Source organism: Hemibagrus wyckioides, linkage group LG02 (assembly GCF_019097595.1).
Source record: "Hemibagrus wyckioides isolate EC202008001 linkage group LG02, SWU_Hwy_1.0, whole genome shotgun sequence".
NCBI lineage: Eukaryota > Metazoa > Chordata > Actinopteri > Siluriformes > Bagridae > Hemibagrus > Hemibagrus wyckioides.
This window is the reverse complement of record NC_080711.1, coordinates 12026382-12038390: the sequence shown is the minus strand read 5'-3', so window position 1 is coordinate 12038390 and position 12009 is coordinate 12026382. Positions and strand designations below refer to the sequence as shown.

Below are 12009 nucleotides of genomic sequence, written 5' to 3'. Positions count from 1 at the left end.
GGATCTAAATCTATATCCGGATTTCCGTAAAGCTGCTTTGTGACAACGTTCATTGTAAATAGCGTTATATAAATGAATTAAATTAAATTAAAATTTGAATTTCCTTTTTTTTCTTAAATATGAAGATGCTCAAGACATCACACACATTTGTTTCTCAAAGCAAAAAAACCCCAACACCCCAAACTAAAACAAGACATACACCGATCATGCATAACATTATGACCACCTGCCTAATATTGTGTTGGTCCCCCTCTTGCTGCCAAAAGGACTCCACTAGATCCCTGAAGGTGAACCAGCATGAACTTCTTCAGCAATTTGATCAACAGTAGCTCGTCTGTTGGATCGGATCACATGGGCCAGCCTTCGCTTCCCACGTGCATCAATTAGCCGTGGACGCCCATGACCCTGTCGCCGGTTCACCACTGTTCCTTCCTTGGTCCCCTTTTGATAGATACTGACCACTGCAGACCGGGAACACCCCACAAGAGCTGCAGTTTTGGAGATGCTCTGATCCAGTCGTCTAGCCATCACAGTTTGGCCCTTGTCAAACTCGCTCAAATCCTTACGCTTGCCCATTTTTCCTTCTTCTAACACATCAACTTTGAGGACAAAATGTTCACTTGCTGCCTAATATATCCCACCCACTAACAGGTGCCATGATGAGGAGATAATCAGTGTTATTCACTTCACCTCTCACTGCTGATTGGTGTAATGTTTCCTCATCCAGAGTTACATTTTCATCCCTATCGTTGGCAACATGATTTCTTTTTAGTAACAGAAGTTACATATTAAACATGGAGTGTTTTAGTATCATCACTCTGGTAACATCAATACTCTCTTTATCCTGTTGGTGAATTGGTCATAAACATTACAAACCTTTTGTGATAATATTACTGTACAACAGGGACATACAGTATGTCAGTCTGTCCGTCACAGTCTATGAGACTTCAGGGATGGGAGAGTACAGATATACTAATATTTCAGTCATGGCTCTAGATTTTAGTTTATGAGACAGTGATAGATTTGCTCTGTGATGATACCCAGCAAATAAGGCAGACAGATTTATGAAAGCCATTAGCATGTGTCATAATATTTGTACGTGTACTTTCAGGGAGTTGATCAGTAGCTTGAACATGAATGGCATACCAACCTTTAAATGATATACAAGTCTGTTGATGCTTACTGTTGCAGGTGACAAGCTTTTTTGTCCATTTGTTCTATATCAGTACAATACGTTGTTACCCACGTAATGACACAAAAAAATCTTATCTTTTTGGCCAGTGTGGCAAAATATTTAGTGTAGGTGTATGAGCTAAAATGGAAACAGAAATTCCCATGCATCTTTCTCACATGATTGAGAGTGCTGTAAAGGCAGGTTTATTTCATTACACGTCTATGTCATCTCGTATATTGACTATGTTGTCCTGTTGTACAATGATTTTGTCTGAGCCAGAATGTATTGTTGTTATGGTTTTTCGGCTATTTCAGGAAATAGAGTGACTGTCGAATTTTGCGGAACCTAACATTAATGTTATTGAAAAGACAGTGATGCACTGAACACTGAACCACAAATGAAACGCACAGTTCCTCAGAGGTAGAAATGGTGATACTGTCTACCTCTGTAAGTATTATATTAACTCATTGCCTGGTGTCTGGTCAGCGACGCTATTCTGTGTCTCACTTCAAGTCCCAGAATTCAGCACAGCCTTCGAACAAGGCTGTTGAGAACTCCTGAACACTATCATGTTCACACTCACCTGATTACTAAACACACACACACACACACCTGGATTCATTCACAGTCGCTGCCACACTCACAGTATAAACATAGCCTAGTGTTTGTGTCCTTGTTTTGGCCTGGTTTTCTGTTATTCAGTTATTTCTGTTCCTTGACCATGGTTTTAGATTATGTCCTGTTTACCACAATTAATAAAACCATTCCTACTGACAAACTGGTAGATGGAAACTACTGATATTTCAATATTCAAAATGTTGTTTTTAAAATTATTATATTAACATTATATTGATGTTAATATGTTAATTACATATATATAATGAATATTAATATTAATATTAATTTATAATAATTATATATATTAAAATTAGGGCAATTCTCAAACATTTATCAATCACTTTTAGTCATAACATAGCTGGAACATACCAACTGGCAAACAAAGCCCAAACTGTGTTCTGACAGCTGGTGTGTATATATATATATATAAAAAAAACAGGAAGTGGGACGTAGCTTTAGGGACAAAAAAAGACCATATTTATTAACATAAGAACATGCTGCTTTTAAAAAAAATTAACTTAGCTAAAGGAGAACGTTTAGAGGAAAATTGACAGGAAATCCATGATTATTATTATTATTATTATTATTATTATTATTATTATTATTATTATTATTATTATTATTAAATCTCTTTAAAATGTGTAAAAATGTGATCAGTCTGTTCATCAGTCAGTTTAATGTTTTCATTTATTCATCATCAGAAAATAAAGTGGAAGATGCAAAAACAGATAACTGTGAAAGCAGGATCGGTCAAACATTCTACACGAGACAGCAGGACAGGTCGAAGCTGCTGAGAAGGGGAATTTAAAAACAGTCTAGTGCACACTTCTTGATCGCCGTTTCATTATCTAAAATAATAATCTTAAACCCTTACTGTCTATTTCATACTTAGAGCATAATCCACACTGTGCTCAAAAATTTCCATAAGCTATCCTAGCCTCTATTTAATAGGCATCAGTTCCCATAATATTCATCTTTGCCTCCAATTAATCTTTCTTTAAATTAAGCAAATTACTTACTAAACTTAAAAAGCTTTCAAAAGTGACCCCTGACTTCAAATCTTCTCTTTAAACCATTATTTAGTTTATTTTAGCTTTAGCCGAACTTTTTAGAACTTTGTCAAAACGTTTTCTAGTCACAAACATCTAGTTAGATCGTCTCTCATTTTTTGACATCTAATGCTAGCGTGTCTTTTCTTACATCAACCACAAAATAAGTCTGTTTTCCAGGCCGCTATTCACCTTCATGCGAACTAACATAATCCTTACTTAGTAAAATATTTGCATGATGTCTGTTTTTAGCCAGAAGAGAAAATGACTGGTGCTCAATACAACACCTTTTTTGTGCACACTGAATTGAGCTCACTCTAAACTAGTTTAACTCTTTTGTTACTTCCCTTCCAGATAGATTAACTTGTAATGAGTTTAACTTTTGCGAATACAAAGGTCACTATGCAATTAAGTTATATATGGATGTTAAATATACGGGCGATTCCAATGCAAAATGTCCGAGTAATTTCCTGTCCTTAAAAAAGACGGGGGGAAAATGTCAGTTTGCTTATGTTAATGCAAACACAGAGAAGGATGGAGAGGCCACAAATTAGAGAGAAAGAAAGATAGAGAGAGAGAGAGAGAGAGAGAGAGAACAGCACCTGGTGAGAGAATCTCTTCTCTCACAACCTCCATGAACAGAATTTAAAGCCCCATTGACCCCCTTTCTCCATTGAAGTGGAGTGTTATTTCTTTTATTTGGAGAAACTCCCCTTATGCTGATTTCTAACCTACTGTATAATCTAACATTTTCCTGAAGGGAAGAGAGGAGATCTCTGTATCAGCACACACACACACACACACACAAACACATAAAGAAATTTGCATTCAGCTGTAGAACTATTTCTATTTCCTCTTTTTTCCACATCTATAGTTTCCTCCCAGGCTGATTCTCAGTCAAACCCACTAGCTATTGTTTTTTTGTCTCATAATCATACGGATAATGAGACTGCTTAAAATGCACCATAAGGCTAAAGTGTCTGTTTACTTCCTGGCAGATATCCAGTGCAATCACACTTTAAACAAACACAGAGATCATTCTTGATTCAGAGTAAATCTTACACATTATTTTCGAATCAAGACTGCAAACACAACGAGAGTACGCCGCTTCGCCTGGGCTTCATTGGGTTTAACGTGGAAAGCGGTTATAACATGACAATAACACTTTGTCTGTCTTTTCATTTTCAATTGTAGCTCTTATATGGTGCAAGGTAAAAACCATCTTCTTACCTGCAGCACAGTGTCTTGCTGAATAACAGAAACTAAGAGGTAAGGTAAAGTGCAAAGTGATAATAAAGTGTTCAGTTATGGCAGTCAGGAGGTGATCTATTACAGCCCTTAAACTTGCCATAAGATGAATATGTATCTGATCTAGACACTAAGAAATCTGCTGATCTGTGCAAATTAGAGGAGTTAGAAGAACATGTCTTACGACTTAGGAAATAAATACAGCGTATACATATAAGTAGTAAAATATGTGAAGTAAAGTAGCTGTAGGCATTCAACCCTAAACTACTTAACTTTTATGTTTTGTTAGTACTACTTTTAATTGCTCATGGTTTGCTGCATAAAAATGAATTATTTCATTTCATTGTCTGTACCGCTTATCTGATCTATTCTCGGGTCACGGGGAGCCTGTGCTCAGGCTTCATCAGGCATCAAGGCAGGATACACCATGGACGGAGTGCCAACCCATCGCAGGGCACACACACACACACACACTCACGCAATCACAGACTACGGGCTCCAATCAGCCTAGAGGCATGTTTTTGGACTGTGGGAGGAAACCGGAGCACCCGGAGGAAAAAACTAATTATTATTATTATTATTATTATTATTATTATTATTAGGTGGCCAAGCACTGAAAGTCTTATCCACCTATTCTTCTTCTTCATATTCTTCTTTTTCTTTCGATATATATGACAGCCCATTGAACCATCTGGTAAAAGATTTGGCACACAGTTTGTGGAGGGTTTAAGAAACAGACTGACCAAATTTGGACCAAGTGTTGGTCCCAATGCTCTAGCGCCACCATCAGGGCAAATTTAGACCTAATTTGGTTGCGTTTAAAATCATAGTTTTCAAACTGTGTGCATCAGTTTTTATAAACATCAGTGACATTGATTTCTGCCCAATTAGATTTTGATCTTGTGTCTTGGATTTGTCGCTTTCAATACATTTCATTTGCATATGTTTTTAAGTGATGTCTCACATAAGTGTTAAGTAAACTTATCAAGTCTGATTTTACAGTGTAGGGGGCAAAATGTGGATTGTGTGTGTGTGTGTGTGTGTAGCAGAGGATCAGCATAAGACCCTGTTTAAGCTGTAGTTGTGGCACCCAGTACAGAATCCCTCCTCATCCAGATGACATCAAGCTTCACCATTTGTTTTACACACACACACACACACACACACACACACACACTGTCCCTTGGCAATCTGTATATTAACATAATATTTTGCTATTTAATCTAGCTCATAGATGTCCTTGGCAGCAGATTATTGTTTCTTTGGTGTACATCGAATAAGCAACTGAGCTGCATGTCAAACTCTATACAGCAGTGTGGAAGCAAGGGCAGTGTGATTGAACAAACTGATTGACATTCAGGGAATGATGGGCTTGCAGTTTACCATTTCAAAACAAATTCTAGAAGCTGTACTATTAAGTTCAGTGGTAGACAGAGAAAGCACCTCACATTCGCTGCATATTCACATCCACCCAGAGTCCTTTTCACTTACAGTATATGAGACAACAGTAAAGAAGAAACTTCAACAGTTTGTGTATGTGTGTGTGTGTTTGTGTGTGTGTGTGTGTGTGTGTAAGAAAATAAGCAAAAACTTGAAATTGACTTAGTATGAAATGGAATAGAAACCCTTTCAATAAAGGATAAAAAAACCCGACACAACATGAATCAATACAAGTGTTACACGCTGACTGTAAAGGTCTTAACAAAACCATACTTATGTCATTTTAGCCATGTTTGCAGAACTGGAGTTCATGATCATATGGTCATGTTTAGGTTGTGACACAATTTATCATACAGTAATACACAGATCAGGCATAACATTATGAGCACTGAGAGGTGAAGTGAATAACACTGATGATCTCCTCATCATGGCACCTGTTAGTGGGTGGGATATATTAGGCAGCAAGTGAACATTTTGTCCTCAAAGTTGATGTGTTAGAAGCAGGAAAAATGGGCAAGCGTAAGGATTTGAGCGAGTTTGACAAGGGCCAAATTGTGATGGCTAAACGACTGGATCAGAGCATCTCCAAAACTGCAGCTCTTGTGGGGTGTTCCCAGTCTGCAGTGGTCAGTATCTATCAAAAGTGGTCCAAGAAGGGAACAGTGGTGAACTGGCGACAGGGTCATGGCCAGCCAAATGCTGCCAATTGCTCAAATTGCTGAAGAAGTTAATGCTGGTTCTGATAGAAAGGTGTCAGAATACACAGTGCATGACAGGTCAGGGCTGTTTTGGCAGCAAGAGGGGGACCAACACAATATTAGGCAGGTGGTATATTTAGAGCTTAATTAGCAAAGATCTTTAAAAGCTTCCCCTAAGAATTTCCTACATATTCATTCATCCTAAAAGAGTTTTCCATTCTTTTTTTCAGTACAGATAAACACCACAAAATGTTTGCTCCTGGAATCACACATAAAGTTGATAAATGCTGGTGTATTTCTTTACTCGTGTCAAGTTATTATAATGCTGTCCTTCTGCTCTTATGCCCTGAACATGTAATAAATATGTGTAAAAAATGTGAATTCTTGCCTCTGATTGGTATCTTTGGAAGGCGGCTCCAATGCAACATTACGTTTTGTCCGGTTTGTCCCTAAAATGACAAGGTGTATGTCTTTTTAAAATGTGGAAACAACTAAGCAGGTAACTCAAGCTATAACAGGAAGTTACGTGTTTCGTGGATACTAAATGTAACTATTAATGTATAAAAAGTACAGTTGTTAAAAATAGCCAATAAATAAATAAAATTTGTACTCGTTGGCAAGTTGCTTCCGATGGTAACACCTTGTTGTTGATTATTTTCATGTTATTTTCACACCACACAGTGTTTTTTAACCACGTCATCTGTCTGAGACTGAGCTAATCTGCTTGTTCCTAATGATCCCTGCTTACTTTTAAGCACTTTAGAAAGAATAGAAGGGTAATAACTCAGTTTGTCAGTCTTTCTTTTTTTTGTCAACAGTCTGTCAGAGTTTTTCTTGTTTTCCTCAGTGGACAGAGCGGCAGACATTGTGCATGTCGCTTGCCAGCCTGAATACAAATGGAGGCATGTGGGACATTCCAGTCTCTGCACACACGCAAAAGGCGTGAGCTCGCGAATTAGTGCGCGAAAGGAGACGGTATGTTGGAGCTCCTGCTTATAACGCTCTCGCACATCACGTTGGAGAGACTCGGATTTTCTCGCCTCGATGGAAAGTTGCTATTTTCCCCTGTTTCACACCAGCTGATGATCAGTCAAAGAAAGAGATCCATGACGGCTGTGAAGCTGCTCACATGAGTGCAGCTTCACTCTCATGACCTTGATCCAATCTTTATTGGAGGTGGTTGTTCAGCTGTGTGTGTGCATGTGTGTGTGTGTGTGTGTGTGCATGTGTGTGTGTGTGTGTAGTCTAAAGGCTGTCTCCCAATCTTCATCTCATCTCTCATTAAATGTGTTTATTAGCCCCTACAGGCTAATTAAATGCTTTATTTCCCTCTTTTTGTCTTCTATATGATCGGGCTTAATACTTTGTATTATACTGAAGACTTCCTTTTGTGTATGTAAAGTGCTCTGAGCTGGGACAGTGGCTCTAAAATGTTTAAGCTTTCATTAGGACGATGGGCTCTTAGTGGCAGCTCGCTGACAAAGCATCAGCTTTAGCTGTGATGCAGAGCTGGAGGTCATTTTGTGGGGAAACAAGGAGACGGCTCTGAGATGAGCTGGAGCCGAGTAATATGTATCAGTCATTCATCTGGAAGTCAAACACTAGCGTGACAGCTTTTATAGGCAAGACTTGGAGCTGGTGTCTGAATGGCCAGCCAGTAAAGTCGCTGAATCTTTAATTGGCTGTTTGTTACCCAGTTTGTACACAGCAGTGGAATTTTTGTGTGGTCGTATTGATATCTGTTTGGCTTCATCGTCGGCTTTATCTGCTTTTACGTCCACTGCTAGAACGGTAACTCTACCACAAAGACAGTCTGCTTTGGGCCATTTTAAATCAATATTGTTCCCCATTGCTGTGTGCACTGTGAGAGTGTGTGTGTGTGTGTGTGTCTGTGTGTTGGCACATAACTGTACATTGCTGCATGTATTCATATTCAAGTAGCTGGCAAGATTAGACCAACCATCTGCTGAAACATCTGCACTCGATTGCTGATTTCATGTATTGATTTTTGCTCCTTCAGGTATACACACATACACGTCAACCGAGTTTCAGTGCTTTCCTCAGAACTGACACTCAAAAAGTTGCTTCAAGAGAATAACCTGCACTCAGTTCACCAGCTTCAGGTGAGAAGTGGACTCAAAGGCAAGTCATTTTGTCTGTCGAGCCATTGTGAGAGAACGACGAATGGAATATGAAGGCTTTATTTTTTATTTTTAACCATTGTTTAAAAAAAACAGTTTTGATGAGAAACTATTCAGTGCACTTATTAGTCGGGTAAAGTGACGTATTATTTAAGAGGTAAATTATGACATACAGTAAAAAAAGGAAATTTATTTGTAATATACTATATAGATAGCTCTAAAGTCACGACAAAAATAATAATACCTAACAGTTCTAACCTTATGGGGAAATTTGGCTCACTGCTACAAGGAAAAGATTTTTTCGTTTTTTTTTTTTTTTAATTATTTTTATTTACATTTTTTACAGAATTCCTTTATTCAAATAAATGAAATATATTTTATTTATTTATTTATTTATTTATTTATTTATTTATTTATTTATTTATTTATTTATTTTTCAATTAGCTGCATTAATAAATGTCAGTGGAAAGTCCCCTGTTAGATAGTAAGACAAGTGTGTGTGTGTGCATGCATACTCATCTGTAAGCACACATTCAGCTAAGCGCGAGAGAGTAAAAAGTGTGTTCTTCAGTGTGTGTGTGTGTGTGTGTGTGTGTGTGAACCCTGGTGTGTGGTGGACCATTCTTTGCCATGTAGAGCCAGCATACCCTGGGCTCAATGCATCTGTTCCATCCACACACACACTGGGATGGTCAGGCCTCTCCTTTTAACTCTTTGCTGACACGCAGCACACTCAAGGAGGCTGGAATATTCATTTAGACCTCTTTACTGTCACATACACTCCACACACTTACTTCCACAACCAGTGTATTGGATTGATTTTCACCTGAATGCCTTACAGATTTAGTGTATTGCCATGTACTTTAAAACATCATGTGTAATGAAGAGCGTGGTCTCACGCTTTAACTGTTAATAGTGTTACAGGGCTGCTGATCCATATAATATGAAGAATATCGTATGCAATTTTCTGACTAGACGCCTGTTGTGTGAGCTGTACTGGCCACTCTACTGCCTCCATCACATATTGCAATGCATACTCATGGCTTGGGATATCAGAAAAGATGCACTCTATGAAGGTAAACGAGTAGAAAGTCATTTATATTAAATAAATTCTGATTTTCAGTGAATAATGAGCAGGTAATGCAGACTTTCTGGAAGGTGAGCATGAAGTGATTTGGTTTTTTTTCCATCAGCCTCATGAGGAAATTTTCTCGAAACTTTTTCCTGCTCTGTCATTCATATGACCTTGGCTGATTTCCATGCCTACCAAAATAAACCTTGAATTTTTAGCCCCACAAAATATGGACGGTTATGATTATGTGAAGACCTTGCGCCATAAAATGCCATAAAGTTTTGGCTTCAAGGTCAAACCAGATGCAACTTTTTAACTTTTATGTTTTATGAGATTTTGTTGCAAAAAAATTCAAACTATTTTGCCAAGCAATTAATCTAACATTTACAGGATAAGCTCATTTTTTTTGAGGAAGGTCAGGACGAGTGTCATAAATCAAATATAATGAACATCTTAGTTCAGTAGTGTGGTACATCATCCTTATATTTCCAGAATGTTAGTGAGTCCATTTGTTCAAATATTTTTCTTTCTCACCCAAGTGTTGTTCCTCACCTTCAATCTATCAGTCTCCTCTGTTCTTCTCTGTCTCATCCCCAGTCATTTATCCTCTTCTTATTAAAAGCTAATAAAATGCTTTCACCCTTGGTGCACATCCCCCTTAGGTAAAGTCTGCTATCACAATCACAACGGGCCACATCCTAAACGCATCGGGATGCATTCCCGCCTGTGTAATAAGTGGACCAGTGGTAATTACTGCAGCTTGTCAGCGCTTCGGTGTCTATGGCACTCGCCTGACTCCAGTTTGCTTTTAGACTCATTACATCTCCTTTTACTTTATTACAGCAGGTGTGCAAGGACAAACTGTCTCTTTCTGGCTACGCACCACTACATAAATATAGATATTAAATCAGGCCATATTTTGTTACACCTTTGAGAGATAAAGACAAATAAAGGAAATCCTTTCCAGTCTCAGCAAGCGTCCTACCTGTGGATGAACTCCCTCACCAAGCATAACACCTGTTTAACAAATTCAGCAGGGCACTTTTCACGCACGTGTACACACACCCGAATGCGTGGACCTTGTCACACACTGGTTTCACACAACACAGAACACAGCATCTAAAAATACACATGACAGCTTTGCACGCATTACAATCACTCACACACACCCTGGCAGTAGTTAACTATTCACTTCACACACCCAGCAGCATGAAAAGTGATCAGTTACCTGCAATGACAAACCGCATCCAGCCCAGGCTCCTGACAACACATTCCTCCTCTGTGACTCCAATGTCCCGTTTCTTTTCTTTTCTTTTTTTTTCTTTTTTCTCTCACTCTCGCTCCTCACTCTATCCCTCTGTACGGCTCACTCTCTGCTTCCCGCACTTGTTTGAGTCTATTTCAGAGTGGATGGAGGAGCCTGCTGTGTCGGTGGCATGGTTTCGAGCAGTTTGGCAGAAGGTCACATCATCTTGTTCTGTGAGGGGAGGGTGGGATGAGGAGGGAGGGGAGGGAGGGAAGTGAGGGAGGGAGGGAGAGGAGCGGAGCGGAGCGGAGGGAGAGCGACGAAAAGGTAGAGTAAATGAATACGTATGTAGAAAGATGTCTAGACGGTTGAGTACTACATGGAGTGAGCATGTATATTTATATCAGCTGTGATAAGGATCCTAATAAAAAAAATGAGCGTCATGTGTTAATGTCAAAGGATGTTCTCACCTTCCATCTGGCTCCATGTGAAGTCCAAAGAGGTGCAAAATCGGTCCACTATACAAAGTGAAGAAACTAAAATTCTTCAGAAGGAAAACGGAGCTCATGTGTAGTCCCTCAGGCACACCCCAGAAAAGATCCCTGAAGTATTTCTGGAAGATCCTGATCCTCGACTACCTGTTCTCCAGACGTGGGTCCACTGTGTTCTTGTCATTAAGGACAAGCTGAAATTATTCCAGATGCAGACGAGGTATGGAGGCTGGCAGACAGATGGCACGGACCAGCGGGCAGGGCTCAAACCATTCGTGTTCTTGTTGCAGGCGGTAACTTCTAAACTGCAGTGAGCTTTCCTTTTTACTTCTCTCCGTAAAACTCTTGATTTTTTTCGCCTCTCTACCTGGATAATTGAGTAGGTTAGAGGTCACTTCAGCATCTACTAAACTGCTGTTTGTTTGTCCTTGCAGTGGTGAGTGGTGTCTTGGCCCGCGGATTACTGTGTCCGGTTGTAATCCCGTGCCCTCGTCCACTCCGTGTCAGAGCAAGGGCTTGTGAGCCGTAATCATTATGTCGTAAGGATTTATCCTGCATGTCCCCTCCACCCCACCCTACCCCACCCCACTCCATCCTGCTCTGTTTCTCTCTCACTTATCCTGTTCTCTCTTCTCCCACCGCGTCTCCCTCCCTCGCAAAGTCCCACACTGTGGTTCTTAGATTTCTCAAGCTCACACACACTTTTTTTTAGGGGTTATCTGTCATTCTATTACAATATCTGTTTTCTCTCCGCCTTCATTCATTCACCCTTGAGAGGTGCAAGTCATCAACAGGTCCAGGCGATGATGCTGTTAGATATGGATTAGTACTC

General features: G+C 39.4%; 1 protein-coding gene across 1 annotated transcript in view; it reads right to left on the bottom strand.

Annotated features, from left to right (window-relative positions):
- grin2ca (glutamate receptor, ionotropic, N-methyl D-aspartate 2Ca) overlaps window positions 1-11679 on the bottom strand; it is a 56236-nt gene extending 44557 nt beyond the window's left edge. The window contains exons 1-2 of the mRNA XM_058419076.1: window positions 11157-11679; window positions 10669-10917 (exon numbers count right to left, since the gene is read on the bottom strand). The gene's annotated coding sequence lies outside the window, so the exon portion shown is untranslated. The remainder of the gene's footprint in view (window positions 1-10668; window positions 10918-11156) is intronic.
- Between the last annotated feature and the right edge of the window lie 330 nt (window positions 11680-12009).